This window comes from Corvus cornix, chromosome 5 (genome assembly GCF_000738735.6).
Source record: "Corvus cornix cornix isolate S_Up_H32 chromosome 5, ASM73873v5, whole genome shotgun sequence".
NCBI lineage: Eukaryota > Metazoa > Chordata > Aves > Passeriformes > Corvidae > Corvus > Corvus cornix.
In genome coordinates this window covers 17,315,936-17,342,898 of record NC_046335.1, presented here as the reverse complement: position 1 = coordinate 17,342,898, position 26,963 = coordinate 17,315,936, and the positions used below count along the sequence as shown (strand labels likewise).

Here is a 26,963-nt window from a genome sequence, read left to right as displayed (position 1 = left end):
TGGAGGGATTTTTCTTCTGCTGGACTCAGGGAAGGCATCATTTCTGTCATTAAATCTCCAGTTTAGACATATGGACTTGCTGCTTCTGCCTTTTAGCCTTTCTCCCAAAAGGACTGCAACCACCTTTCTCTGTTTCTATGCTCTTCCTTACCTTCACCCACAACAGGGACCTCTTACACAGCTCAGGAAGCACCATGGTGTATTACTCAAGGGGTATAGCCTTTCACAGCTGGCGCCTGAGTAGCAACCTCAGGACAAAAAACCAATAATAACTATAAAAACCCAAAACCAACCAAACAAAAAAAGCAGAAACAGCCTAGGAAAAAAAAAATGCAGCAAAAAAGATAATAGCAGCTGTTGCCTTAAGAGTATTTTTCTTCCATGTAAGTGTAATCAGAGCTGCAACACCGTGTTCCCTGGCAGTCTCCGGACCCTGGTAACTAAACCCGGCGTATAACCCTGCCATTGGTTCTGCCAGGGATGGCAGAGGGCTAAGCAAGGGTCAAAAGTTTATGAGAGGCTGTGTCTGTGCTGACACGTGGAGGGGAGCATGTTCCCGCAGCACACACGGCTCTCCATGCGCTCGAAAGGTCACTGCAGCCGCCAGGCTGAGCGCAGCGCGGCGGGGAAGAGGCTGGGCGGGAGCTGCACCGGGAAGGGGGGAGCAGGAAAGTGGCATGAGGGAGGACCAGAGGGGGCTTCTGTGGGAAAGGGGCTGGTGGGAGACGGGAAGACATGGAGGTGGGACACGGAGAGACAGAGAGGTAATAATGGCAGAGGAGACTCACAGCCTGGGCTGACAATAGACTGGTCTCACACAGGCAGATGTTATGCTTGGCAGGGCTGAGGAGGGGACTTGTTCGGTTTCCCAAGACTGGGAAAAGGTCAGTAGGACAGAGATCATCCTACTAACAATGTTTCTTAAGTAATTGTTTCCTGTCTGCAACCATTTTGGAAAGGAATAAAGAGAGCATGATGCAGGGAAGCAAGCTGCACAGTAGCTGCTGTACCATGAGGAAGGAACCACTGCTCTCTGCTGCTTTTGTGTCCAGAAACACCCCACACCAGAGAACCTGTTCAAATGCTAAGACAAACCCAGGCAGCTGGGCCTCGGCTGTCTGCAGTAACCCACAGGCTGTGACCTCCAGAAAGTATTCCAGCTGTGCCAGACACTCTCTTCACACATAAAAACCTGGCAATAAAAGCTTTGACACCAACGATTGCAATGGTGAGATGAAGACAAGATGCATTTGGGAAGGCATCCCCCTCTCCTGTAAAGAGACAATACAGAAATGCCCAGTTTTATCCCACCCTTGGTTTTTGTACTTCCTTACCTCCAAGCAAATGCAGTGCAAGCTAGAAGTGCCAGCCCATGACACTGACATCACCTTTTCTTTGTGCATTAAGTCTTAAGTATACGAGACTTGCAGAAGAATCAAAGTCTTCACTATGTTGAAATGAATTTCAGTCTCATCTTTGGCTTCATTTCCTGTGGTATTAAATAAATCTTCCTACTAATACCAGAGGAGCAATGGAAGGCAGAATCTGCATTATCTGTATCTAAGAGAAGAAAAGGAAGATTAGTTATCGACCTGATTGATCTCAGTGTTATTGTTTCATAGCTAGCAGGCTCCATCAGCACATAATTGCCTCCAGCATGGAAGAGCCCTTGACTCAGCTGAGACTGGTACTCCCTGTGCCAGGTACGGACTGCCTACGAGACAGTCCTTGTCCTCATGAGTCATCTTAGTGGATAAAACAGTTCAGAAAGGCAGGGAACAAGCAGATCCCTGAGCACTAGTACTAGACAGACCGTATTTCCCAAGGATATTTTTTCCTAACGTGACTGGTTTTTTGTCACCTTCTACAAGGTGGCCTTGTAGACAAAAGTGCATCCACATTGTATAAAGCCATTACAAAGAAAAAACCTCTAAAAAGGCTGACAGCTTACTGCATGAAAACCAAAAGCAGTCTTTGCAGAGCAGGACAGAACAGAAGGCAGAGTGCTAAACTCCTTCAGTTACAGATCACTAAATTTGAAGGAAAAATTAAGAAAAAAAAAAGCCAACAAAACACAAACTCCAAATCCTCCTCAGCTCTGAAGAAAACTATCACCCATTGAAAACTGATATTTTAATCTTTACTTTGTCCAAGTCCAGGAGAATAATTTTGGAGGTGCTGAAAGTACAGTAAATAAAATACCAGACGAAGACAAAAGCACTGGAAGTTGGTGATAACTAGATTCACTCTTAGTCATTTCTATGGGCTTCCTTTGCTGAAATGATGTAGGCTGCACCTAGAAAAAGAACCATTTCCATGAGAATTTGTAATTGTAATTTTTTATAAATATATCATAATATTTACAAATACAAAAAAATATAATTTGTTATAAATACTCCATTCTAGGCTCTCCAGCACTTAGTAACAAACACCAATCTGTTATGTACCACAGCCTAATGTTTGTAAATGTGTTATCACTAATTATCACTTTTCGGTGCTAGATATTTCAGTTTTGGGATCAAGTGGGGTATTTAAATGATTCTTGAGTACCACGGTGAGGAGCACTGTACAAATGCTTGTGATCAGATCAGGGATCTCAATGAAAGAAGAGAGAAAGAAAGGTCTTTGGCTTAATTACAGTGGCAGTAAGCAGCCCCTGCAGTGTGGGGCTGGAGAGCAAGGACAGGCTTTAGCACCTACCAGCAATGCTGCTCAGTGTCTGCAAGGGCAAATGCAGCGGGGTGGGATTGATGGTGACACCCCGGAGCCAGGAACCCGTGTCACACCCACACAGCCCAAAAAGCCCCTTGGGGTCTCCCACGCCTGCAGCATTCATGGTGACAGGGTAAAATATAAGATACACCACCATGAGTGCACAGTAAATTTTCTTGGCCATTGTTAAATATCTAATCCCAAGATCTGCTTTCTGACAGTTTTACACTAGGCAGGTCCCTTTCTTTTCATGAGACCATTCTGAGGTTTTTGCGTATGAGGACAATTAAATATCACTCTCTGTACCTTGTAATGACCAGGGGTGCAGCCTGTAGTTCACAGACCCCATGATACTGAAGTCTCAGAGACCTTCTGCATACCTCAATTTCTCTACCTGTGAAACAGAGCTGAATATATTTGTGTCCATTTGGAAATTTAATGTCTCTAAACTGAAAGTACTTGGAGATTTTTCAAGCAAGCCTTACAAGTGTGAAATTTTTGAAAAATCAAATTTAAAAAAAAGTAAAATAAAGTAAAATCAAATCCTCAGCTTCCTTTTGTCAGCATGTCAAGTTTAATCATGAAGCATCAGCAGCATTTTACCATACTTACATAACAATGTGTTTATTAATTTATCCAGCAGGCTAACTCATGTTCCCATTGAGGAATATATAATCCTTAGCTATTATTTAGAACCTTTCATCCACAGATGTCAAAATACTTTACAAATGCTGCAGTGCCTTTTGTCAATGCATAACTTTTATTAACATCAGTGGAAAAAGGATTAAGCCAAACATGTTTCCTTGAAATAAATATTTATTAAGAAATTACCTTGTTTGTTCCACCTCACTGTCTTTCAAACGTGAGTGTCATCATAGCATTCACTGTTTACCCAGGGGCAGTGACTCATCCCTGCTCCGAAGGCGCTCTCAGAGGCCAGCAGTCATCTTTGTCAGAGCACAGGGAGCACTGGAGGAGTGACTGTATCCCGCTGCCCATCTCCACTGACCGCAGCCTGCACAGCAAACAAAAGCACAGACGTAAATTAATCACACAATTGCATTAGTGCCCTCTGAACCAGCACACTCAGCTAGTCCTCCTCTGAACTCTGCTGCACTGAAAAGACCTTCAGCTGGATTATGCTTAAGCAAAAGCATTAGCACTGAGTGCAAAGCAGCACCCTGTTCCCTCCCACACGGACTCTCGTTAACCTAACATTGCCGCAGAGCCTTTGCTGTGCTGGCAGCGCCTCTGAATGCTGGGATGTGAAATAGTTTGGGGTTCGTATGCCTTCTTTTAGATCAGTATCTGACAGCCAGCAGGCAGCCCAGTGGCTGAGAGGACATGTCAGTGGTGAGCAGCTAACCCAGCAGCACGAATCCCCTCCCCCAGAGCATCACTGCTCTGCAATCGCTTGGTGCTGCTATTTCTGCCCAGCAGGTGAAAATACACCTCACAGCCAGCCTCATGTAGCCCAGACGATTATCCTCTTGCCCTGCCTTGGTGTCAGGATGAGGGCAGCAGGCCCTTAGGTACTCTGTTGGGTAGCCATAGATGGGCTCTGCTGAGGTGCACTGGGACTCTGAAACACCTCCCAACAGGATTACTGCTAGACAGTAGGTTGAGGAGGGGAATACTCCAAGGCAGAAATGTCAAGAAGGGGTGATAGAAATCTGATTTTCACCCCTGAAAGGCATTTCTCTGTAACCTAAGATTAATGTCAATACAAACCCGGTATTCAGAGCTCAGCACCCACTTTGGACTTTAACATCTGAGCCATCCTTTTCAGAATAGGCAATGGACTTGTTCTCTTAAAGCATAGACAATACTAAAATTGTTGTTACAATCTCTAGAAAATGTGGATGATTTTTCCCCATTCTTCACTCAGCAACACTGCTACTGGTTTGAAATTAAATCAATCTAAATTTTATCCTGCCCTCAGGACAGCAGTTATCTGTACTAGTTATGCCAGGCAGTGGATGCATGGTTCATGGGGATTAAACTGAAGAGATTCCGATTTCTAATCCAAGTGCAGAAGTGAGATAAGCATGGAGATGTACAGCCATGTACCAAGGAAGCTATTTTAGGCATGGGCAGTAGCAGAACATCAAAAACCTCAGTACCAAGAGCTTAGGGGCTTGTGACTTCTGAGTGTGCAGGACACAGGCAATGGTCATGGGGCTACTGAACGTGAATGCTGCTGTCATTGTGAGAATATGGGCTGGGTCACTGGGCTGCAGTTCAGTAATGCAGACTCGAGGAATTCAGCTCAGGTGTGAAGCATGGGGTTGTCTCTTTGAGCCATACTGAATCACAGAAATTGCTGTGTAGACTTACTTGATGCAGCAAGAATTCTGTTTAATGATAGATTTTTTGCAACATCTCTATTGTGAAGGGAAGACTGATCTCTTAAGCCCTCATGTCACAGGGGTGCCTGGTGTCTGTCACAGCAGAATGAGATTTAATTCAATTCTAAAATTTTCTTTCCACTGCAGATGTTGAAGGTGCAATATAGAAAGTGCAACACAAGTCAACAGTCTGTTACTCAAATGCTTTTGATCCCCATTTCAATGCAGTTTCAGCCTACATCAATATTGACCTAAGAAAGGTGGTTTATTTCAGCAACAGGTTTATCTGTTTATTAATAGATAAACTGACAACTGAGGCAAGAAAATATAACTCCAGCAAGACCAACATAGTTGATTTTACTTGTGATATTCAGTGTTGCCTTTGAAAGATTTTAAAGCAGTGTAACTGGGCCTCTGGAGCTTGCCAGCTCTTATTAACCTTGATCAGCAGGAAGGCAGGCAGGCAGAACTAAGAGGCCCTCATGATTCAACGTGACAGAATCTGACCTCTGTGTTTGCCTCCTGTGCAAATTCATGCAGAACAAACTAATGCTTAAATGCTGCATCTCTATTAGAGACATGGAATTCCAAACACAGCCAATTCTCCCTGAGCTGCTCCCAGAGCCCAAATCCCAGAGTGGGACGATGCAAGCCAAAAATGCAAACCCCGCCCGGGCCAGGCACCCTGGGTCTGTAGGAAACTTGTGGTCAATGGGCACTGACTGATTCCACCAGGAAAGCCTGTATGGATCTGGAAGCAAGAGGAATTTCATATGCTGCCCACAGCGCTGTGGGCGAGAAGCTGCTACCCTGCCCAGGCCAGAAAGGGCTGTAGCTACAAGACAGCAGAGATGGGCACACATGGGGTGCCAGAGGCTTTTGTGAAGGGCACAGGGTACAGAAGGGAGGGTGGAGGAGGGATGAAGAGGGCTGCAGCACTGTCTCCTCGCCTCCTCGCTTTGGCGGGAGGGCAGAGGGACACGCACAGGAAAGCACCCGACAGCGTCCCCACCATCCTGCAAGGGGCCCAGAGGAGTTGCCTGCAATGGCTGGTGCCTAGAAAGGAGGAATATTTTGGCACCGTGACTTAATCAGAAGGGCCAATGGCACAGGCTGTCTCCACTCCCGCTGCAGCGAGTGGCACCCGGCGCTGTGGGGCTGGCAGCCGCTGATGCAAGGAGAGGCAGCAAGCAGCCAGCAGCACCAGCCACGGAACGGGAGCCCTGCCGGTCCTGGCGTCTCTCCAGAGAGAAGCGAAGCAAAACAAAAGAAAAAGTGACTCCCTGTGATTCAGTCTTTGACTTGTCCTAAAATAAACAATTCTCTAAGGCTCACAAATCACACATTAGAAAAGCCCCCGCCAACCAAAAAAGCATATATTCGTCTCCCTTGAATGCTCCACTATGCTTTCAACAACTAAAACCTGGAATAAATTTTCACTGCTTTTCTTTTGTGAACAGTAAATCCCTTCCTAAAATATGTATAAACTCAGAATGGGCAGCACTTTTTAGAAAAGAGTTTAAAAAAAAAATTATTAATGTTTTTTTCTGCATTGTATTTCATATGACATTATCATATTAAATTCAGTCCCATATGAAACTGTGGCATTTCATACTTTCCTCGAGGGTGTTCCTGCTTATTTTAAATCAACACACTGTTTTATAGGTTTTAATGTTAAAGTGGGAGCTAAGGTTTGCTTTGATCTACTGACTTTTCTGACTGAGCACATTAATGCTCCAGACTGACCTGAAGATTAAGAAATAATATGTAATTCTATTCCTGGAACTGTGAAACATCTTTGCTCTTTGCACAACTTTTAATTTTTTACACAGAAAGGCATAAGCCTATATTTTTTTCCAAATCACCATTGTTTCTGCTATATATATTTTATTACTAAACATGCCAGAGAGATATAAACAGAGAGAAAAAAATCTTGTTTGTCTTTAATTAAGAACATTTTTTGAAGCACTTATACAATGGTAATGTCAAAGGTTTCAGACTTGTACTTGATGATAGCAGATGTTGTACAAATAACAAGGTAGAATCAACCCCTGTAGAGAAAGAAGATTTTAAAAATAGGGCTTATTAAGAAGCAGGAGGGACATGGAGTTGTTTTTGAAACTGGGGCCTTTCCATTTTCCAATATGCCCCATTTTTTCCATCCCTAAGGGTGTGACTGTAGCTCCCAATCAGCTCAGGTTTTGGGGAGAATTAACACCTGCACCGGGAGCCTCTGCAAAGGCAGGAATATGTGCAGAAAACTTACACAGTCACAGCTGAAAAATGGGACAAGCTGGGTAATATATTCACCATCTGTGGTACAAATAGAAAACACTGAAGACCACATCTAAATTTTCTGCCTGAAAATGACCGTGGGTGAGCATTTGGCTCACGTTTAAATGCAGAACCATGAGCTTTCTCCTCCTCCTCCTCCTCCTCCTCCTCCTCCTTCTCCTTCTCCTTCTCCTTCTCCTTCTCCTTCTCCTTCTCCTTCTCCTTCTCCTTCTCCTTCTCCTTCTCCTTCTCCTTCTCCTTCTCCTTCTCCTCCTCCTTCTCCTCAGGTAAAAGCTATCAGCTGGTGCTGCCAGTTATCTGTGCTGCCCACATCCCAGTCAGTGGCCTCCATGTTATCAGGCTGTCCTTCGTTTTTCACCATGTGCTTGCATTTCACCCCTCCTGCCTGGTGCCTGGGACGTGGTGCCAGTGGGCCGGAGCACCTGCACAGAGCCAGCGGACAAAACATGGGGCCTCTGGGACACCAAGGAACATCCTTTAAAGCATGGCGACACTGGGTCCCTGAATTTGGGCAATGATTGCCACACTGTCTTGAAACAGCTGTGCAATTTCTGGCTCTTTCTTATCCAGATGCCACGTTTTATCCAGAGATGGCTGCAGCTTGATTCCGGATGGACTGAATCCCAGCACCTCACACAGACAAGCATCTGCCTAACCCTTCTTTCTCATTTAATTGCAAGCCCTCCACAAATGGGCTGAACCCTACAAACAGTGACTGCATTGGAAAGGAGCGGTGAGTACTCAGTGGATCCTTGGCTCAGGCACAGCACCTACATCTCTGAGTTGGTATCTCCATGTGAAAATCAGAGTCTCCAGTTTCCACAGAGACAATTGTCAAAAATACTTGTTTATTGATTATTCTCTTATTTACCTGACATTCCTTGTAATTATCTCATGCTATTCTTATTTATTTCATTTTGTTTTCATTGTAAGTGTAATTAGCAGCAAAGCTGCTAGCAACACCTTAATGTTTCTGTGGATATTGGAAAGAATAAAATGGTCTTAATTTTTAAAGAAATCCTGGCAGCACTGATGTATCTGCTACTACAGATGGCAATATATGTAACTTGCCAAGAGAGCATGAGTAACTTAATTTTTTTAAATTAGTAATTCTAGCATGGGTCAGAGCTGTCATGCCTGACTGACAGATTGTAGCCCATTGCTTTCCATCAGAGGACAAGGCTGGGTTTCTGATGTTTATAGGGGACACTACTTTATGTCTGTCCAAACCTTTTCATATCTGAGCTTCAAACCAGCCAGTCTGCAAGAGCAGTCCAGGGTTAAGATATCCAAGTACTCTGCACACAAGGTAAAAAATGGGAGTAGGGCTAGAGAATCTAGTCTAGGATGATCAAGCAAATATTTCAGACCCGGTAGCATCTGTATATGGAGCTATACCACAAACGCAAATAACTTCAAAATGAATTACAGATCTTTGCATAATAATTGCATTTTCACAGAGATGAATAAGGGCAGGTTTTCCAATGATAACTTTTGTTGTGGTTTCACCCCAGCTGGCAACCAAGCCCCACAGAGACACTCACTCACTCCCCCCACTAGCAGGACTGGGGAGAGAATTGGAAGGATAAAAGCTGGAAAACTCATGGGTTGAGATACAGACAGTTTAATAGGGAAAGCAAAAGCCACACACACAAGCAAAGCAAAACAAGGAATGAATTCACTGCTTTCCATGGGCAGGCAGGTGTTCATCCATCTCCAGGAGAGCAGGGCCCTGTCACATGTAATGGTGACTTGGGAAGACAAACTCCATCATTCCAAATGTCCCCCACCCTTCCTCCTTCTTCCTTCTTCTCCTCACTTTATACACTGAGCGTGGTGCCATATGGTCTTTGATCAGTTTGGGTCACCTGTCCTGGCTGCATCTCCTCCCAGTCTCCACACACCCCCAATTTCCTCACCAGCGTGGCAGTAGGAAAGCAGAAAAGGCCTTGGCCTTTAACTCTATGCCAGCCAAACCCAGCACATTCCACCCCTTATTCCAAACCATTTACATCCTGTTCAGGTCCCACACTGTTCAATACAACTTCATTAACCACCCCCACCCTTGCCATTCTTTGATAATTGACAACTTTGACAACTTTTTAGCAGCTCCCATAAGATTATTGTGAATTTCCTCAACAGAGGATGAAGTCAGGTGGAGACACCAATCATAACTGATATTCATTAGAACATCTTTTCTCAATCAAGCTGTTATGCTGAATGGAATCCAGCTGTTATTATGGACACCAGACAACCATTGCTGAGGATATTCAATTACTCCCTTGAGTAATTGAATTGCTCCCAGTTACCTGCTTGGAGCAACATCTGCTTCCTCAGACACAAAGGCACATACGACACACTAGTGGCTTCAGGAAAGCACTTGGGGTCCCTTGTTTCACTAGGAGTGTATTTAAGCCTGTAGTTTTTGTCTGCAAATAGCAGCCACTGCCTTTTCAGACGTGCTCTGAGCTATACACCATGGTGAACACTGGTGTCTTCAGGCAGATTCAGCAGCCCTTTTGTGCCCTGAGTTGATTGGTTGTGCAGCCAGTCATGGTAAGAAGCATTCCTATGTACGTGCCCACAGAGTTTCAGTGTTTTCTGATGTTGGCTATTGAAGGTTGCCATAATCCAGATGGATGAGGACGTAGAGATCAAGTTCCTCCTGTAAACTCTGTATTTCCTTGATTTTTGCCTGCCTAAAATCAAAATCCTTCTGTTCTCCTAATTGAAGGAGTGTATTTTGGCAGGGAATATAAATTGCATTTTTGTCTTTGGTTGGACAGTCTTAAAATAACTGTCAGCCTTCGTTCTTTCAGAGACTGGATAGTGTGGGTATTTATAGCAAAACTGGTTTGATGGGTTAAGACTGAAAAATTAGAATCTATATTACATTTCAAAATATTACTGTGCAATTCTGAGATGCTGCCATGGAGACTGCATCATTACTCTGCTTTACATGCGCATTCAGTCACTAAGTCTCCTCAGGCTTTCAGAGCAAGTCCACCACAACCCTCTTCCAGCTTCCAACCATGAAGCTTCAATTCCTTCTTCAATGTAAAATAGTCAACAGAGCCATTGCAGTAGCCCAACATTAGCTCTCCAATGGCTCCCCATCTTTGTTCTTCCCCTGCTCTGAACCTGGAGGTCATGATTAGAAAAATACCAACTTCCTTTCATCACCTCCAGAGCACAAAACAAGGGCTGGCAGCAGGGTGCTGCACAGCAAGTCACACATGCTGCCTAGAGAGGCAAATGCATGCGGTCTGAGGACAGCAGGAGCACCCTTTTCTGTATTTTCCAATCTCGCCACTATTTCGCCACAGTTTCCAGACTGAAATTTTGCAGTTGTCTGGAAATAACTTCCTGTAATAAGGGCAGGTACAATCTTTGTTACCTATTTGAACAATATTCACCCTTGATTTCTGGTGAGGTCTTACACACCATCAAACAAAGAGTAAGACATAACATAAAAGCATACAACCTAGAAGTTACTGAACTTCAAAACTATACAATAATCTAAATCATTAGATTATTGTATAGTTTTGTAGTTCAGTAACTTCTAATCTAATCAATTAGGGATTATGGCTCTAATACTGCTGGCAACCTCAATAGTGATTAGGTTAATCACCTACAGCTGACTATCTCAATGAGTTTCCCAAGCTATTTATTTCTGAAAGGTGCCATTTTAGCTCAGTTTTCACAAAATTTATTTTCCGCAGTGGTTTAACATCACGGTTTAAGAAGTTAGTGCAAATCTCTAAATGCCTGTGGATAGCCATGAAGCTTTTGGTTTTATACCTGCCATTTGAATATTTTTGTAGAGGACTATAACTGCCTAAATCAGTGGAAATGGCCTGGCACACCCTGCAGTATGCTCATGCTTCCCACCCTCACTACTGGGCTGTCTCTGAAGCACTCAGCTGTGCATCAGCTCTCAACAGCCCAACGTGAGTTTCTGATGCAATGGCAGTGGAGGTGCCCTGTAAGAAAACCCTTTCCTCAAGCCGGCACAAAAACAATTTGCTATTAAATGAAGATGCTTCAGAGCATGGGTCACTTGCCTAACTGCAGGTAGCAGAGAGAATTTGATAACTGCACCAGTTGTTGCCTGAGCATCCAATATATATCTCTGTGGTGGGGAGAGGCAATGCTGTGTCAGTTGCTCTCAAGCTGTGTCACATCATGTCATGCAGCACACACTGATGTGACCTGGTGCAGTAGGTAATAAGATCTGTGCCAAGCTACTGAATAGAAGGAGATTATTTTAACATGTTGAACACTGCTGTCATGTTGGGCACGTTTCTAAATGCTTTTGTCATCAAACAAAGCATTGTCTATATGTATGGTTTTTTCCACAAAAAAAGAAAAGCAGCTGGCAATTACTGCCATGGCACTGGAGATTATCACCTGCCCTTAGGGGGTTAGTTGTCCAAATGCCAGTATTTATGGTTTTGTCTGGAACCCCTAGATTAGAACTGTGCCACCAAGAGAGACCTCATGAATCATCACAAGTGAAGAACAAGGCATTCAGAGCTGCAATGAGCAATCTCATTATGGTATCTTCTTTCTTCACTCCTAGCCTGTGGATCTGTAGGGGACATGAGACAGAAATCCTAGGGTGTTCAACTGCATTTTGTCCATGAAAATCCCAAAGGAGCCATCTGCTACAGCACAGTTAGGAGATGGAAACTCTTGCTGTTTGGGTGTGTCTTGCACATATGTTGCTTTTGAACTAGGACTGCAGAACAAGCACCTGTAATATGCTTGAAAAGGGAAATTATGAAAATGTGGAATGATGTCCTATTTGTATGTTACCACTTTCTTCAGTATAGCAATCTGGAGTTCAATATATATATAGTATAGTTCAACATATATTGTATAGTTCAATTCTGGAGGACAGAATACCTGGCCTTCCAGCTTTTGGGGATGTTGTTCCTCTGCTGCACCACAGTTGCTTTGTGTATGCAGCATCTCACTGGCATGGAACTTAATTGTCCCACTGCAATGGGATTTAATAAACATTTTCAGTAACCATCCACATACCTTCAGTATCATTAACAAAACCAATACCTGAGAAAAAATTTACTTCTAGCTCCTTCTTGGCAGAAAGAGGAGCATGCTGGGTAGTATTCAGAGCATGAATACAGTGTGGTTACGTTCCAAATGCAACCACATGCACCCCAACATGCTCAATGTGCAGTGTAGTTTTCATTTTTTTCGGCTTTGACCCACTTTTTACACAAACAGAAAAAACCTGAGCCTCTCCTGTGCCCAAACACACATGAGAAAAAGAACAAATTCTGCTTAGATGAACTGCATTGACATGACAAAGTCATTGTTGTCAGCCCCATAACTCTGGGGACTGGGGGGGATTCCTCACTTGCACTTTTTGTCTAGCATTTACTAGACATTCTTAGCACTTTAGACAGTTCAGAGACTCAGCAAATTTCACAAGATATAGGCTCCAGAGCATCTGGGAGGAAATCCACCGAGAAAACTCTGGCCCAACATCTCCTAGCTGACGAGATGCATGAATTTGTTTTGAAACCCCAGAGGCCAGAGCAGGAGGACATCAAAGTGGACAGTGCTGCTTCAGTGCTGACCCAACAGCACAAGCCCTGATGCAAATCTAATCAAATCAACTCAAGGAAAATACATATCTCTTTATAGAAGGTACAAGGTCTATCCCACATTCTGAAGATCAGTCACTGTCTGCAGACATGTCCAGAAATTATGCCTATTTACTTAGGCAGAAGACTGATTGTGGAATCATTGGGACACAGCATTACTACTGATAAGTATCAAAAGAATTTGCATCCTAGATATGTCATTGTTAAAAAAATGTATCCCTGTTATTTCCTTTAATGCCATCTTGCAGATGGACACAGCTGATAGCTGATAGCTTCTCTTGGACTGTGCTGCAAGGTCAGGGAAATCACCAAGCGCAAGGAGCTCAGGACGTGACACCTTTCTTGATTTCCTGCTCAAAATAAAGCTCTAGGGCATCTAAGAGCTCCTGCTCCTGCTAAGCTTTTGCTACTGTTGTCAGATAGTCTAAAAAATCTCTTTGTAACCTTGAATTATGATCATCAAGAAAAAACTACTGCCTAAAGCTGCAGCTTTGTGATGATGGGTACTGGTGCTGTACAGAAGTGCTTTCCACATACTTCAAGAAATACACATAACTCACCTTCTCTTCTGGGCAAGGTATAAAGAACATTCAATATTTATTGCTGGAACTTCCATCTACATCAGTGCCTTTTTCCACCAGGAGCATCATACTTCAACTGTGTTGCAAAGGGAAGAGGAAGCTTTTGTGTAGCAGCCGTGAACTGCCCAACATATCCACATTACTGTGCATGTTTCATGGATTCAGAATGAGCAAGACATTTTCTCCATGACTTCAAACATCAGGAAAACTGTTCAAAATTTTCTGCTGATAAAGAAAACCTCTGTGAAGTATACATGCAAGCTGGTATGACTTCTCCAGGTTAGCACATCATGCTCAGTGTCCCTTTAGAGCACAGGAAAACAACAGTCCCCACTGCCAACCTCTTCACCTCCTAGAGAACAGCACAGCTGAAAGATGACTGCAGCCAGCTACCAGTGCAGCTAACTCCTTTCTTATTCCTTCTTTCATGGATAGTTTCCCTTAAAACAGCACAGGGAGGATTTTACAATTGATCATCCTCATGAGACAGTCTTTGAAAGAGGAACAATATTTTTCTTAATGTGATTGTATAACATGACTTGAATATTTTTGACAGTGAAATAAGCTTACCTAATAAAGTGGGTGCTGTGTTGACTCTTCTTTCCTCTTTCCTCAAAGGTAGGAGTATGCACAGTACAGAGAGAAGGTATTTGCTGCTCTTCTTGGTTTTCAGAAATACAGTGCTTAAAAAGACCTATCCACTCATGTAGTCTTGTTTGTCTCCACCTACAGATAACTACACCATACCAGCTTATTCAGTGCTGCAAGGATGGCAGGCAAAGCAAGATCAAAGAAATTAATTCAGCCTCTTCAGCTTTCAGGGTGAAGTCTGATACCTGGTAGAATTCATTCCTTGCCAGCAGGACTCACATGTAGAAATGTGCATGTGAAACAGAGGCTTACTGGGGCATTAGAGTTCCTGGGCAATGCCCATGGCCATCAAATTACTGCCAAAAAGCACTAACCACCAAGTTTCTATGCTGTTTAGCTCTCTATCCTGGAACAAGGGTGCAGGCATGAAGACCTCAGTTAATGCCAGTTTTTCCCTAGTTTCTTTCCGTACGTATTTGACAAGTAATTTTGATGTCATCTAGTCAAGTACCAGTCAGTAATAACTGACTTTGAAGAACTTAGACACACAGCCTAGCTTTCATAATCCTACCATAGTTTCTGATTTGCTAAAGGAAGCTTATGCAGAGGTGGTTTCAGGCATACTTTTAAATATTCTAAACATTTTTATCGATGATTCATCCCATTTGCCTTGGAAAGTTGTTTTTTTTTTTTTGCCAGAGGGCATGGTTTTAAGTTTGTTACATTATTCATCTGCAACGTCAGTTGACAGTGGTCCCAGCCAGGTAAAGCATGAGAACTAACTGGCGCATGAACTGTAATGCTTAAGCAGGATCATTTCAGTATGGGAAGATTCAGACATGACATAAGGAGTAAAGAGTATGTCTGAGAGTTCCTTACTTACAAGGACTTTAGTGACAGTCTCAGCATGTCCCATCTCTCAAGAAAAAAATAAATTTTTTGTGTTTGTCTAGAATTAATTTCCTGACCTGTCACTCAGTAACTATTCCTGGTTCCACGACACTTTAGCATGACAAACACACCAGAACACATGATTTTTGAGGTGTACAGCTCTGGCTAGATGTTAAGCACTGCATAAGAACTTTCTGAGAGACAAAGCTTTGGTCCAGGCACCAGAGAGCACATACATCTTCATGAAATATAAAATCAGTATTTGGGTTTCCCAGCTGATCTGTTACAATCAGAGTTTGTATTTCTCCTAGAAATCCAGATGGACATCCAGATGAGGAATTAAGTCAATTCAGACCATGTTTACTGCCTATAATTCCAAAGAATGAAAATTATACAGGGTGATATTAAATTTTCTTTCTCTTCCCTAGTACCATAAAAAGTGGTGCTCCCTGAAGGAAACAAGGGAAAAGCATCAGTCCTGTTTGACTGAGAGGTCAACAGTCTCTCTGTCACTGGGCAGTAACACGACAGGAGAGTAAGTCCTTCAGAATCAGGGTCAGGAACAACAACACAAACCTGGAACCCTCCTAATTTCTTAACCTGACTCACCCCTACAGCTTCAGGCATGGTTCACGTAGGACTGCTTTCCTTGCCCTTGATAAGTCAGAATGATTTCACAAGATGGCCCTACGAAGCTTCTTTGATTTTTCTTTTACCATACCTTCATCAGGGCCCACCCTCATGGTCTGTAGCATGAATAGCACTTCTACTGTATCTGAAGCACTGGATTCGGTTGCTTAAACATCTACAGACCTTGGGAAACAAGGACTATGTCTATGGAGTCAAATGGAGGCCAGGCAGCATGTCCTAGGAAATGTAAAATGGTATTAGAAATCTAAGTCTAGAGTGTTGAATCCTGCCCATAGACACATAGATATCAACAAGGTACTTGCTGTAAAACTTCCTCTACTTCCTCTATTTATCCATGACAGTTAAGCTGCACCACTTCTTTGGAAACAGTTAAAGCTTGAAAAGACAAGACCCCAAGGGGAAAGAGTCTTCGAATAGATAAAAAATTTATAGGTTAAATAAATGCCCTGACAGTGCTCCCTAACTTATTTGAATTTATGCATATGTCATATCCATACTATGGCAATTATAGGAACACATAACAGAATAACAAGGCTGAAATCGACACAGGAGTACTTTTCACTAAAATGCTGAGAATTCCTTTATACCTGTTTTTTGACAAGGTTTTTTGTGGGGTTTATTTGTGCTGTGTTGGTTTTTTTTTTAAGAAAAGGGAAAAATATAAACACAGCAGAGTCATCAGAGAGGATAAAATAAAGCTGAAGGTGAGATCAAGTGGTTATGGCATGAGTTGGTGTGTGAGACAAGCCTGTCTCAGGTGTGGTGCTAGCAAAGATGAGAAATGATACACAGGTACAGTGAAGGGATTTTTTTTTTAATAACAGGATAAAAATATAAGTGATAATAGAGGTAACAGTCACTAAGAGGACTATTCTCAAAGTTAAACTTGCATGACTTAGCTGAGAATTTGGCCCTTGATCTGGATCTATTTGAATGAAATATTGTCAAGTTCTAATTTTATCTTCAGTCCTGTGACTGTAACTGACATTAATTTCCAGTCATCTGTAGAGGAAGAAATCTTGCACCAGACATACTCTGCAGTACAGCAACACACAGCAACAACTCACCTACTGCCAGTCATACAATCACTGGGAAAATCACCTGTCTGAATGTTGATTTTTTCATGGAAGGTTTCTGTATTTCATACACACTGGATCAGTAAATGACCTTCTAATGACAGTATGGTCATACCAAGTCTTCACAGGTGAGAAACCCACCTTAATGGAACCATCTCTCCAGGAATCCTTCTGGAGCAGTGATGACCTTATCAGCATCATTTGAACTGCAGCTTCTGTTTGGAGTGAAACCCCAAGGCCAAGTACCTGACTCTCAACATGGGCTCCAGCTACAGGGCTTGAAGCACATATGGCTTGATCCTATACACCTTCCACTTGCTTTAGTAGAAAATGTGGATAATTACGAAGAAAATATTAAAAAGAGCAGTAGTGAAAACAGGGGAATCTACCTGGCCTCCAGCCCAGGGTGGTGAGGCTGAAGTGCAGCCAATGCTATCTGGAAATCCTGAGGAAATCTGCTGGCAAACAACCAGGAATGGTCACCCTGAGATGACACATTCAGGTGCACACCTAGACATGGTGGCTTGGAAACATTCATAAGTCCATCTATATGGTTCTTGTTTCTTTCCTTTTCTTAACATCGTAATTGCAAGGGGAAAGGGGCATGGCCACTCCAAGGGAAAGACTAGTTTAGCAGCACAAGGCAGAGAATCAGAGAATCATAGAATGGTTTTCTTTGGAAGATGTTGCAGTGGGGATACTGCAACACGCATATACCAAACCAGGAGTCCCGTGGAAAGGAAATATATATGGACAGACAGATTCTTGGTAGATGTTTCAGAGATGTTTATTTCTCCAGCCGCATGGCCGGAGCTCTGCCCAGGAACTGCTCCAGTCACGGGACCAAGGGTCCTTCTGCCCGCGCAGGGAACACAAACCAACCCATGGGAACGAGGCTGAGCAGGGGCAGGGAAACCCCGTGTCTGTGCCCTCAGGGCCCCTCTCCCAGGGCTCCATGGCAGGGGAGGGACCCCAACACCTCACCCGTTTTATTTTAATAAAGGAGAATGAAAACAACTGGATAAACATAACAAGAACAGTTTCAAGACAAAACAAGCCACCCTCCTGAGTCTTTAAATGTCCAAACAGATTCTGTGGAACATCTTAGGGCTGACAGAAGGGAGACAGAACTCTGAGCATGCTTTGTGGGGAAACTGAGGCAGGAGAGGGTTTAACTTCTTCCCTCCCCTTTTTCATCCCCCACTCGGCATTGGAAAGGGATTTTTGGGGAAACAATTGGCAAAAGCATGGTTTTGTGAGGGAAACCATGGATGAAAAAACGGATTGGGAATACACTGGGGGTAATAGGACATAGGGTAAAAGGGAAAGGTGGGATTAGGAAAGGGAGACTGTAGGGAGGGCTTACAATGGAGATATTGTCTAACATGACTACGATTTTTTGCATATATACTGCCTTTCACAGAAACACCATCAGGCCCAGTGACCTGTGATGCTTGTAACCCTTTTCTACCTAGTACAATTTTGAAGTGCACCACCTCTCCATCTCCCAAGCTTGGGATGCATTTTTCAGGGTTATTCTTTTTAATAGCAGTTCTATGCACGAATATGTCTTGCTGGTTGTCACACCTTGTTATAAAACCATAATTTTGCTTAACATTATACCATTTTACTGTCCCTAAGATCTTAGTTACTATGATCTTTTCCTTTTTCCGAGTGGGGAAGACGCCTTAAAAATCTTCTAGACATCTTCCACTAGATCAGGTTGCTCCAAGTCCCATCCAAACTGACCTTGAATACTTCCAGTGTTGCGGCACCCACAGCTTCTCTGGGCAACCAGTTACAGTGCCTCACCACCCTCACAATAGAGAATTTCTTCCTAGTATCTAGCCTTAACCTGCTATTTTTCAGCTTAAAGCCATTACCCCGTGTCCTTATCCCTACCTGCCCTTGCAAAAGGCCCTCTCCATCTCTCTTTTAGGCCTCTTTAGGTACTGCAAGGTGCTATAAGGTGTCTGTCCCCACTATCTTCTCTTTTCCAGGCTGAACAACCCCAACTCTCTCAGTCTGTCTCCAGAGAAGAGGTGCTTGAGACCTCTGATCACCTCTGTGGTCCTCCTCTGGACTTGCTCCAACAGGACCAAATCTTTCCTGTGTTGGGAATCCCAAAGCTGGATACAGTACTCTACTTAGGGTCTCCCCAGAGCAGAGGGGGACAATCACCTGCTAGCGATGCTGCTTTTGGTGCAGCCCAGGATGTGGTTGGCTTTCTGCTCTAAAGCAAGGATCAGAAGTGTTTTGACCCACAACTGTTCCACAAATTGACAGCACAACTAAACCTGGGAGTTGAATTTCCATGCCCTAACTTAAACCTTCTGGATGTCTAAGACAGGACAACACCTGAATGTTAGTGAGGTACAGCAGACCAGACTTTAAAATTGCTGGAAATGCACATGGTCAAAATAGAAGACTAGGAAGCAGAAGTGCTGTCTTTCTCTTCAGACTTAAGCAAATGAGCAAGTTGCACGGCCCTCTTCAGTTTCTCTCCTTTCAAAGTAACTGGCAAAAGCAGCCTACCTTGAAGATTTTTTATGAAGATTCAACACTTCCTTTTCATAAAGCAATTTGAAATCCTGTGCTCACAGATACTAACAAGCCCTCATATATGATAATATACTTGATTTTAAACAAGAAGACAATTTATGCCTTTTCAGAACTCATAGCAACATGATTCATTGGAATAGCTAATAAATGACATGCATTTTTTATTATTCAAAGTTTCTGAAGTACATTTTTTTCTTGTTTACATGAAGATATGTAGTGAAATAGTCAATAACTGTTACTGCACCCTCATTTTCAATTTATGATAGGGTTGTAGAGGAATGCAGGGAATAGAAATGCAGCATCATTACAAATTTTGAGACAAATAAATCTTGTATACTTTCCCCAGATTCCCCCAGCTGCTACAATGGGAATTTTCCAGTGCCTTCCCAAGAGTGTGTCTTGCCAACCAGAGAGCACAGATCTTCCAACATCAGGAACTTTACAGTTCACTGGGTGAGAAACAACTGGTGAACCTGAAGTGGCATCACAGTATACATTGCAAAGGGTGTTAAAAATGATCAATCATGGTCAAATTGCCCTAAACTTGGATAATGAGTCATAAGGTATTGCTTCACCTCTCCTCCAAACTCATTTAGATATGGTGGGGGTGTCCAACATCAGAAGGAATCACACCTATAGCTTTTCAAAATCTAGAGCCTCTTGAAGTACAGATGGACAAGTACCACACTAAACCTCTGCCCTTGCAGGCTTAGCTTTCCAGTTACGTATTTTGACCTCTAGCAATTTTTCACCACTGAAGTATAAAGCCTAGGAAGAACTGGTAGAACCTTCCCTGTGCAGCAGCAGCACAAACACTGCCAACCAAAATTCATTTATAAGGGCTCCCCTTCCTCTGCCCTTCTTTCACCTCCCAAATGGAAACTGAGCTGACGAGCTCATTTGCCCTTTTTTCACCTTTTTTCCCCCCAAGTTTGGGGCACAGAACTGCAGGGAAGAGGGCTGACAAGCAGACATGTGGGCCTGAGCTGCTATGCCTGAGGACTGGGAAACTGGGGAGAACTGCAAGAGGAGCATGATTGTCTCTGTGGGAACCCAGAATGCAGAGACTATTTCTCTGCCTGTTTTGAAGGGTTTTACACCCCCCCCCCGGGACAGTATTGGTTTTGGCCTTTGTCCATGGGAAAATTTGCCTAGCCTCTGGGAAGAATTTGAATCTACAATGGTGTGAATTAGGTGATAGAATATTATGTAAGATTATCACAGGGTGAAAAATCTAGAGTTTTTATGTCTATTTGCATAGTAAATAGATAAAAGCAAAAAAAATAAAAATGGAGGATTGTTGTTGTTCTCCAAACCTTCTTCTTCTTCTACTACTCCATATTCTGCAGTAGAAGTAGTTTGGGATGATTGGATAAAGAATTCCGCAGTTCCTGTCTACGTGATTTAGGAACTTGTTGGACATTGGTAAAAAAGTGAAAATATCTTGCGTTTTAAGTTTTCATTGGGTAATTTACCTTTAAAAAGGCTGTGAAATCTTGATAAGTTGTCTTCTAGCTGCTCTATGCTATGTCTAGATCACACCTTGTACTCCTTAGATAAGTACACAGAGTACACAGGCTTGTACTCCTTAGATAAGAATTAATGACCACGTATCTGGAGACTGAGAAGCACGAAGTCCCATTTGCCTCCTTTTTTCTCCTGGCAAAAATCTGAACGTCTCCTCCATCAGGGAAGACAACAGTTAATAACGTGGACAGCGTTAGTCTCCTTACTTGAAGCTGTTCTTAGAGGGAAGTGTATCATTTAGTGAAATGTATAATTTTTGAGAATTCCTCTGAAACGTGGATTTTGGTTATGGCTATAGACAATGCATTTTCACTGTTCCTTGCACTGTCCTAAGGATGTTGAAGCATTAGTATATCGCAGAAAAGCTCTATTAGCAAAAGTTTCCATCTCTGAGAAGCACAGCAGAGAAACAAAAGAAGCTCTTGGTTTGTGTCTGTTACTACTGTGACCTTGTGATATGGGGCTCTCAAGATGTTATATCCCATGTTAGTCAAACTGGAGTAGGGCTGGCTTCTGCAGTATGGAGAGGGCAATGTCAGCAAGGCAAGGCAGATGATAAATCATATGAAGAATCTACCCTACCTCTGCAAACATCCCCATGTTTCTCACCCCCTTCCTGTGCTCCCAGGATGCTGGCTGTCATTCAGAGGATTGGTCAAGGTAGTAATTTATCTGATGAAAGGGATTTTTGTTGATGAGAACAGTTAGACTGCAATCTTTTTATAGCTGTTTTACAGACATGAAGGAGCCCGAGGCATAAAGCTGTCATGTAACTAAGATAAAAAGAACAAATTAGAAATATGAAAAAAAAAAAAGTAAAAAAAAAGAAGGTAAGACTTTTGTGTCTTTGTGAACCCCTGAAATCAGAAGTTCTTAACTTCTGTTTAACAGAAGAGAGAAATGATGACTCATTATTTCTTTCTACCATCTTAGAACAGAGAAGACATTTTGGTTTCCTTAAATATACACCAGCAACTTCCCATACCTAGACAGCACCTGAAACTGGATTATACAAAAGGAATTATTCCTTAATTGGCAGGACAGTTAACATGTGCAGGTAAGATAGCAAAGACAGAAAGAGAGCTCACCTAAGAAACCAGCGCTTTATTGTCAGCTCCTTCTTGTTGAGGAGCCTTAGGGATTGCTGAGGCTTGAAAGACAGTCTGCTGAGACGAGCATGTGATAGTATCTCCACTGAGGAAAGGTCCCCCTGTTCAGAAGTACAGCAGGGCTATCCAGAAACAGCAGTTTCCTCTAGCCTCTAGCCTCTATCCTCTGTATTGTTAATACGGCCAAGAGCAATACATGCACCACTTGGCAAGACAGAGAGATTATTTAATTATTTATGCACAGTTACATCTCATAGACATCAGTATTGCATTTAGATACAGTCTTCTTATGTATTAGCACCTTGAAGATGTACTTATTACCTTTGATTCATGATACAGATAATTAATTTACAAAAAACCCCAAACTCTTTGGAATATTCAGTCTGTCTCGTTGACTCTTATTCCATGCATTGCCTGGATCAGTCTGGAAGTTTGCTCTCAGAATAATATTTTTAACAAGTTAGCAAAAAAAAACCCAAAAAACCAAAAAACCTGTATTTCTCTAAAGTCCTTATTCTGTGCAGTTCCAGTGCAGTTCACCAACACACAGACACTCAATGGCCCATTGTTTGTACTGCTTTTCCCCACCTCTCATAAGATAAAGAATTTCCAGTGAAACCAGATATTTTTCATCTAAAGCAGACACAGCAACAGAAGCTGCTAAGAAACCGCATCATTGCAATGAAAACAAACCTTCTGTCAAATCAGACAAATAAAGCAGAAGGTGCAAAGCCATTAGCAATACTGGATTTTGCGTAGATTTCTAACAAACCCCAAGACATTTTGCTTACTGCAGTTGTAGCTCCACTTACTAGGAAAGGGTCATATTTCATAATCCATGAATACTCTTGGTTCAATGGTCTTGGTTATTTATCACTATGAAAATTGATGAGTTTTGAATACAATACTAGCAATTAGTCAATGAGCAGGTACTTTTAATTAAGGCTACTGAGTCAAAGGTCTTTTAGGGAAATTGTATAAAGGCTGAGCATACCTGGACATGACAGATAATTCTGTAGCATACACCTTCTATACAAATATCACACTTTTCTGCTACACCATATTAAGGGTCCATGTGGCGGAATCCATGGCTCAAATGCTACATAGTAGTCTGAGGTCTCATTCCTCAAAACATTTCCCTAAGTTGCTCTTTTTTAACTCTAACTGTAGATGAGGGGCAGAAATATTTCCACTTAAGCTTTTTATTATTATTTTGGTAAGCCATAATTAGGCTGTCGCTCATTCAGATCCATCTGGCAATCTGAATATCTGCGTTCATTATGGGAAGGAGTGATTACGATTTGTTCCAAATAACTGTTGTTTGAATTAACTGAGATGACAGATAAATGCAGATTTCCTCTGCTTCAGAGGCCTTAGGGGAGGTTTAAAGTGCAGAGGCTGTTTTTGGAGATACTTCCTCTACACTTAGCAGAGGAGGCGCAGTCTCTTATGGGTATGTTTCACAAATACTTACTGCTAATTCAGTATCAACTGAAGGGTGTATCTACACGAGTCTTTAAGGTCAGATCAGGAGGGCACTTTGGAAGGGAACTCTTAGCAATACTCACTTTACTGTGGTTTTGGTCACATCAGAAAAATGTCTTGGTACACACAACCTGAATTCTGGAAGATAATGGATGAACCACTAACAGGAACTCAGTTCTCAAGACTGATCTAGAAGTAGACTGGAGTGAAATCCCCTGAAAGGTGTATAGTGTGGACAGCTGGTCCATAGTATCAGTGGTTTTGTTCTAGACTTCCATTCTCATCATGCTGCCCTATTTGGTAAGGCAATCATTCCCTAAAATTCTGGGTTACTGTCATTTGAAAAAATGTTTGCAGAAAAAGCACTAGATAAGTGTGGCAGCTGATGTGCTTACCTACACCTGATTACTCCTGCCATGAGCACAAAGACAATTTCTACCTATGAAAGTCGTAGCTATCACCAAATATACTAGAGGGAGTTAATCAGTTTTACAACAGTTTTCGCTAATATTTTCCCTTAAGGAAGAGCCGAAACATTAAACAGAACATAATATGAAGGCTATTTTAAAACAAAAAGTTCATATAGATTACTTCACCAGGCATGTGGTTTGAGTAAATAATCAATTCTCGTTTTGAGTAAAGCCTGGTCATAATGATTTCCAAGAAGCTGTACTGTATTATTATCCTGATTCACAGGATGATAACTATTATGAATAACCTGAAGTATTCAATGGGTTTTGTTGCTCACCATCACACACAAAGCCAATGGCTGAACCAGTAGCAGAGCACAGCAATTTTGACAAGAGTTCTTGATTGCTTTAACCATAAATGTTATTTTATAAAGTCACTAGCTAATGAAAACCAAAACCCCAACAAGACGCCCAAACCTCTCACACTTTAAAACCTTTGCTCAAATTATTCAGCAATTAGTGGGGGAAAGTAGAGAACTGATCACATTCAGGCTCAAATCACTCTCTGCCCTGCTACTTTTCTTCCCATATCCTACAGAATCTCATGAGTATTTAGCAGGATTCACCTTCCTCTCTGCCAGCACTACACCTTCACTCCAGATGGCTGCTCTGGCTCAGTCTTGTAGAATATATTGTTTGACAGAGTTCCTGGCCTCCACAGCACAGCCAGTGTGGCACTGGAAATGAAGCAAGGTGAGTGAGCTCCTCCATTCTCCCAAGGGGAAAAAAAAAACCTTAATTTTAGTAGGTTTTATCAAAGGACTCCTTCTCTTGAAAGTGCTTTTTAACCTGAACAAGTAGCTCCCTGTTCAAAGACACTGCTGTGTCACTGTCAATTACCTGTCTGTCTAATGGACAGTAGAAGCACCTGAGGTGCTAAAAGTGGCTAGGTTTGTTATGATCTCCCATTATCTCACTACAGTGAATTAACAAAACAATAACTTGAACCAAGCAGGGTGCTATATCAGTAACTGATCTTGATACACCCTTCTTTTAAACAGGAACATTTAAGAACAGGGATTGCAGCATGATGAGAAATGTTGCTCTCAATTCAGTATCACGTGTACATTGAATTTTACATTCAGATATCTGGGCACAATTCTCTTCCTACCCAGAATCCAGACTTGGCCCCATTAAATTCAAGAGGCAATTTACCAGAACACAAAGAAAGCATTTCAGGATTACTGATTGCTTTCTCTCTCTTTGCTTGGTTGTTTCTCTCCCTTGCCTTCTTGCCCTGCAAAGATTCAGCTGCAGAAAGACAAGTGGTTACCTTGGAAAGTGTGTACATCTGGGAGGCTTTGTCCATGCAGTGTCAAGTACTGCTGCAGGAACTGGTGCTGATGCCGAGCTACTGCAACCTCTGATCATTGGGCTTGAAAAATTCAACCTCACACTCCAATGGAGAGATAATTTGTGTCACTTAAACAACCTCATCCTTCACTGCTTCCACTGCAGGGACTGAGATAAGAGTTTCCATGGTGCAGAGCAGCTCTGCGCATGCTTCAGTGAAATCAGAAACGCCCCCTCTTTTCCCTGTTGGGTAAGCCCTGCTCTGCAGCTGTACCTGCTGATCCATTAGAATATTGCCTCAGATCTTCAGAGATTACTTTTAAGGTGCATATCTTTTTTTGGTTTTTTCTGCAGAACAGAAGGAAATATATGTGGGTTTAATATGGAAATTAGGATAACTAATTATATTGTAATTAGTACAGTGAATTATGCTGATGGGGAAAGTGACAATGATGGGGGAAAAAATGAACGGAAGATGTTTGTATCAAGGGAAGACTTTCCTATTAGCCAGCATGGTACATTTCCAAGACTGGAAGGGAACCAAAGGAAAAGATGAGCTTCCTGGTCCAGCATGACCTCTCTTTCCATAAGCACTTAGCACCAGTTTCTACACTATTTCCTCAGGGACAAAACAGAAGAAGAAAACTGACCCAAAAGGCTACTGAATCAATGCAACTTATTTTTGATGCTTCAGAAAAATGAAAATAAAAACCAAAACCCCATAGTTTGATCAAATGAGCATGAGCACGTATTTTTTGTTCACCGTAGCAAATAAATGGAATGTATGATACTTCACAAAATCAACTACCATTTGATTCTGGAAACACACCTGTTGCTTTGATTCTGCCCAAGACTACTTGGACAGCTCTCTGCAAAGACCTGAATGCTGCAGAACATGGCATTTCCATAGGTTTATAGAGGCAGACCACGGAGATAAAAAGGAAATCCTGTAGTAAGAAACCTTAGAGGACAAGGTTGCTGTGCTCCTTAAGTATCAGTCTGTTTAAAAAAGGAACTCGAGGAACTCAATGGTGCATTAGGCTGACTGTGCCTCAGAGAGCCAAGCTGTAGATGGACATGCTTTTTTCTAAACCTGTTCTGTGTAATGTTAGCGTACCAAGTGGTAAATCAGAGTCTTGCCTACATAGCACCCATGACATCATCCCTGCTTGTGAATCTGCCCCTCTGGGAGATAATTTTTTGTCAGAATTTCCAGAAAAGATGCAGCTTCAAGTCCATCAGTGTGCAGGGGAGAAATCATTGCACATGAGGGCATTTTGCTGTGAATCATGCTCTTTGTGTGGGAGAGATAAGTGAAGATTAAAGAGAGGTTTGAGGCATTTTTCTCCACAGTATTGCACCTGGCAAATTTCCAGAGAGAAATAAACCCTGAGATCTAGGAGACAGACTGAAAACTTCTCAAAGACAAAAATGAAAAGTTGCATTCTGCTCCATTAAAAAAATGACACCGTATTTGAAGAAAGGCAGAATATATATCTAGTCAGAATGAAGTTAGGGCCTGACTAAAGGCTAAATTTCTCTTGTAGATTTTGTGGCTTCGTACTGCTATCACCACATTTCATCTACAGCATAAACATAGAAAATACAACCTTTGATGCCAGGCCTATAAAAGATTTAAAGTTTCTGAGCAACGCTTTTCCAGTAATCTATATGTATAATATCTGCAGATTTTAAACACTGCCCATTAGATATACGGTTCCACAAAATGTTCTTTTTTT

At 42.3% G+C, this 26,963-nt stretch overlaps 1 long non-coding RNA gene across 5 annotated transcripts in view; it reads right to left on the bottom strand.

Annotated features, from left to right (window-relative positions):
- The window catches only part of LOC104685874, a 28,336-nt gene extending 2,992 nt beyond the window's left edge, over window positions 1-25,344 (bottom strand). The window contains exons 1-2 of one of the 5 annotated variants that reach the window (XR_002043970.3): window positions 25,205-25,344; window positions 1,335-3,727 (exon numbers count right to left, since the gene is read on the bottom strand). This is a non-coding gene — a long non-coding RNA (uncharacterized LOC104685874). Of the gene's footprint in view, window positions 1-1,334; window positions 4,080-14,139; window positions 14,615-25,204 lie in introns of those variants that run through there. The other 4 variants (XR_002043956.3, XR_002043974.3, XR_002043943.3 and 1 more) reach the window with 4 other exon arrangements.
- Window positions 25,345-26,963: the final 1,619 nt, after the last annotated feature.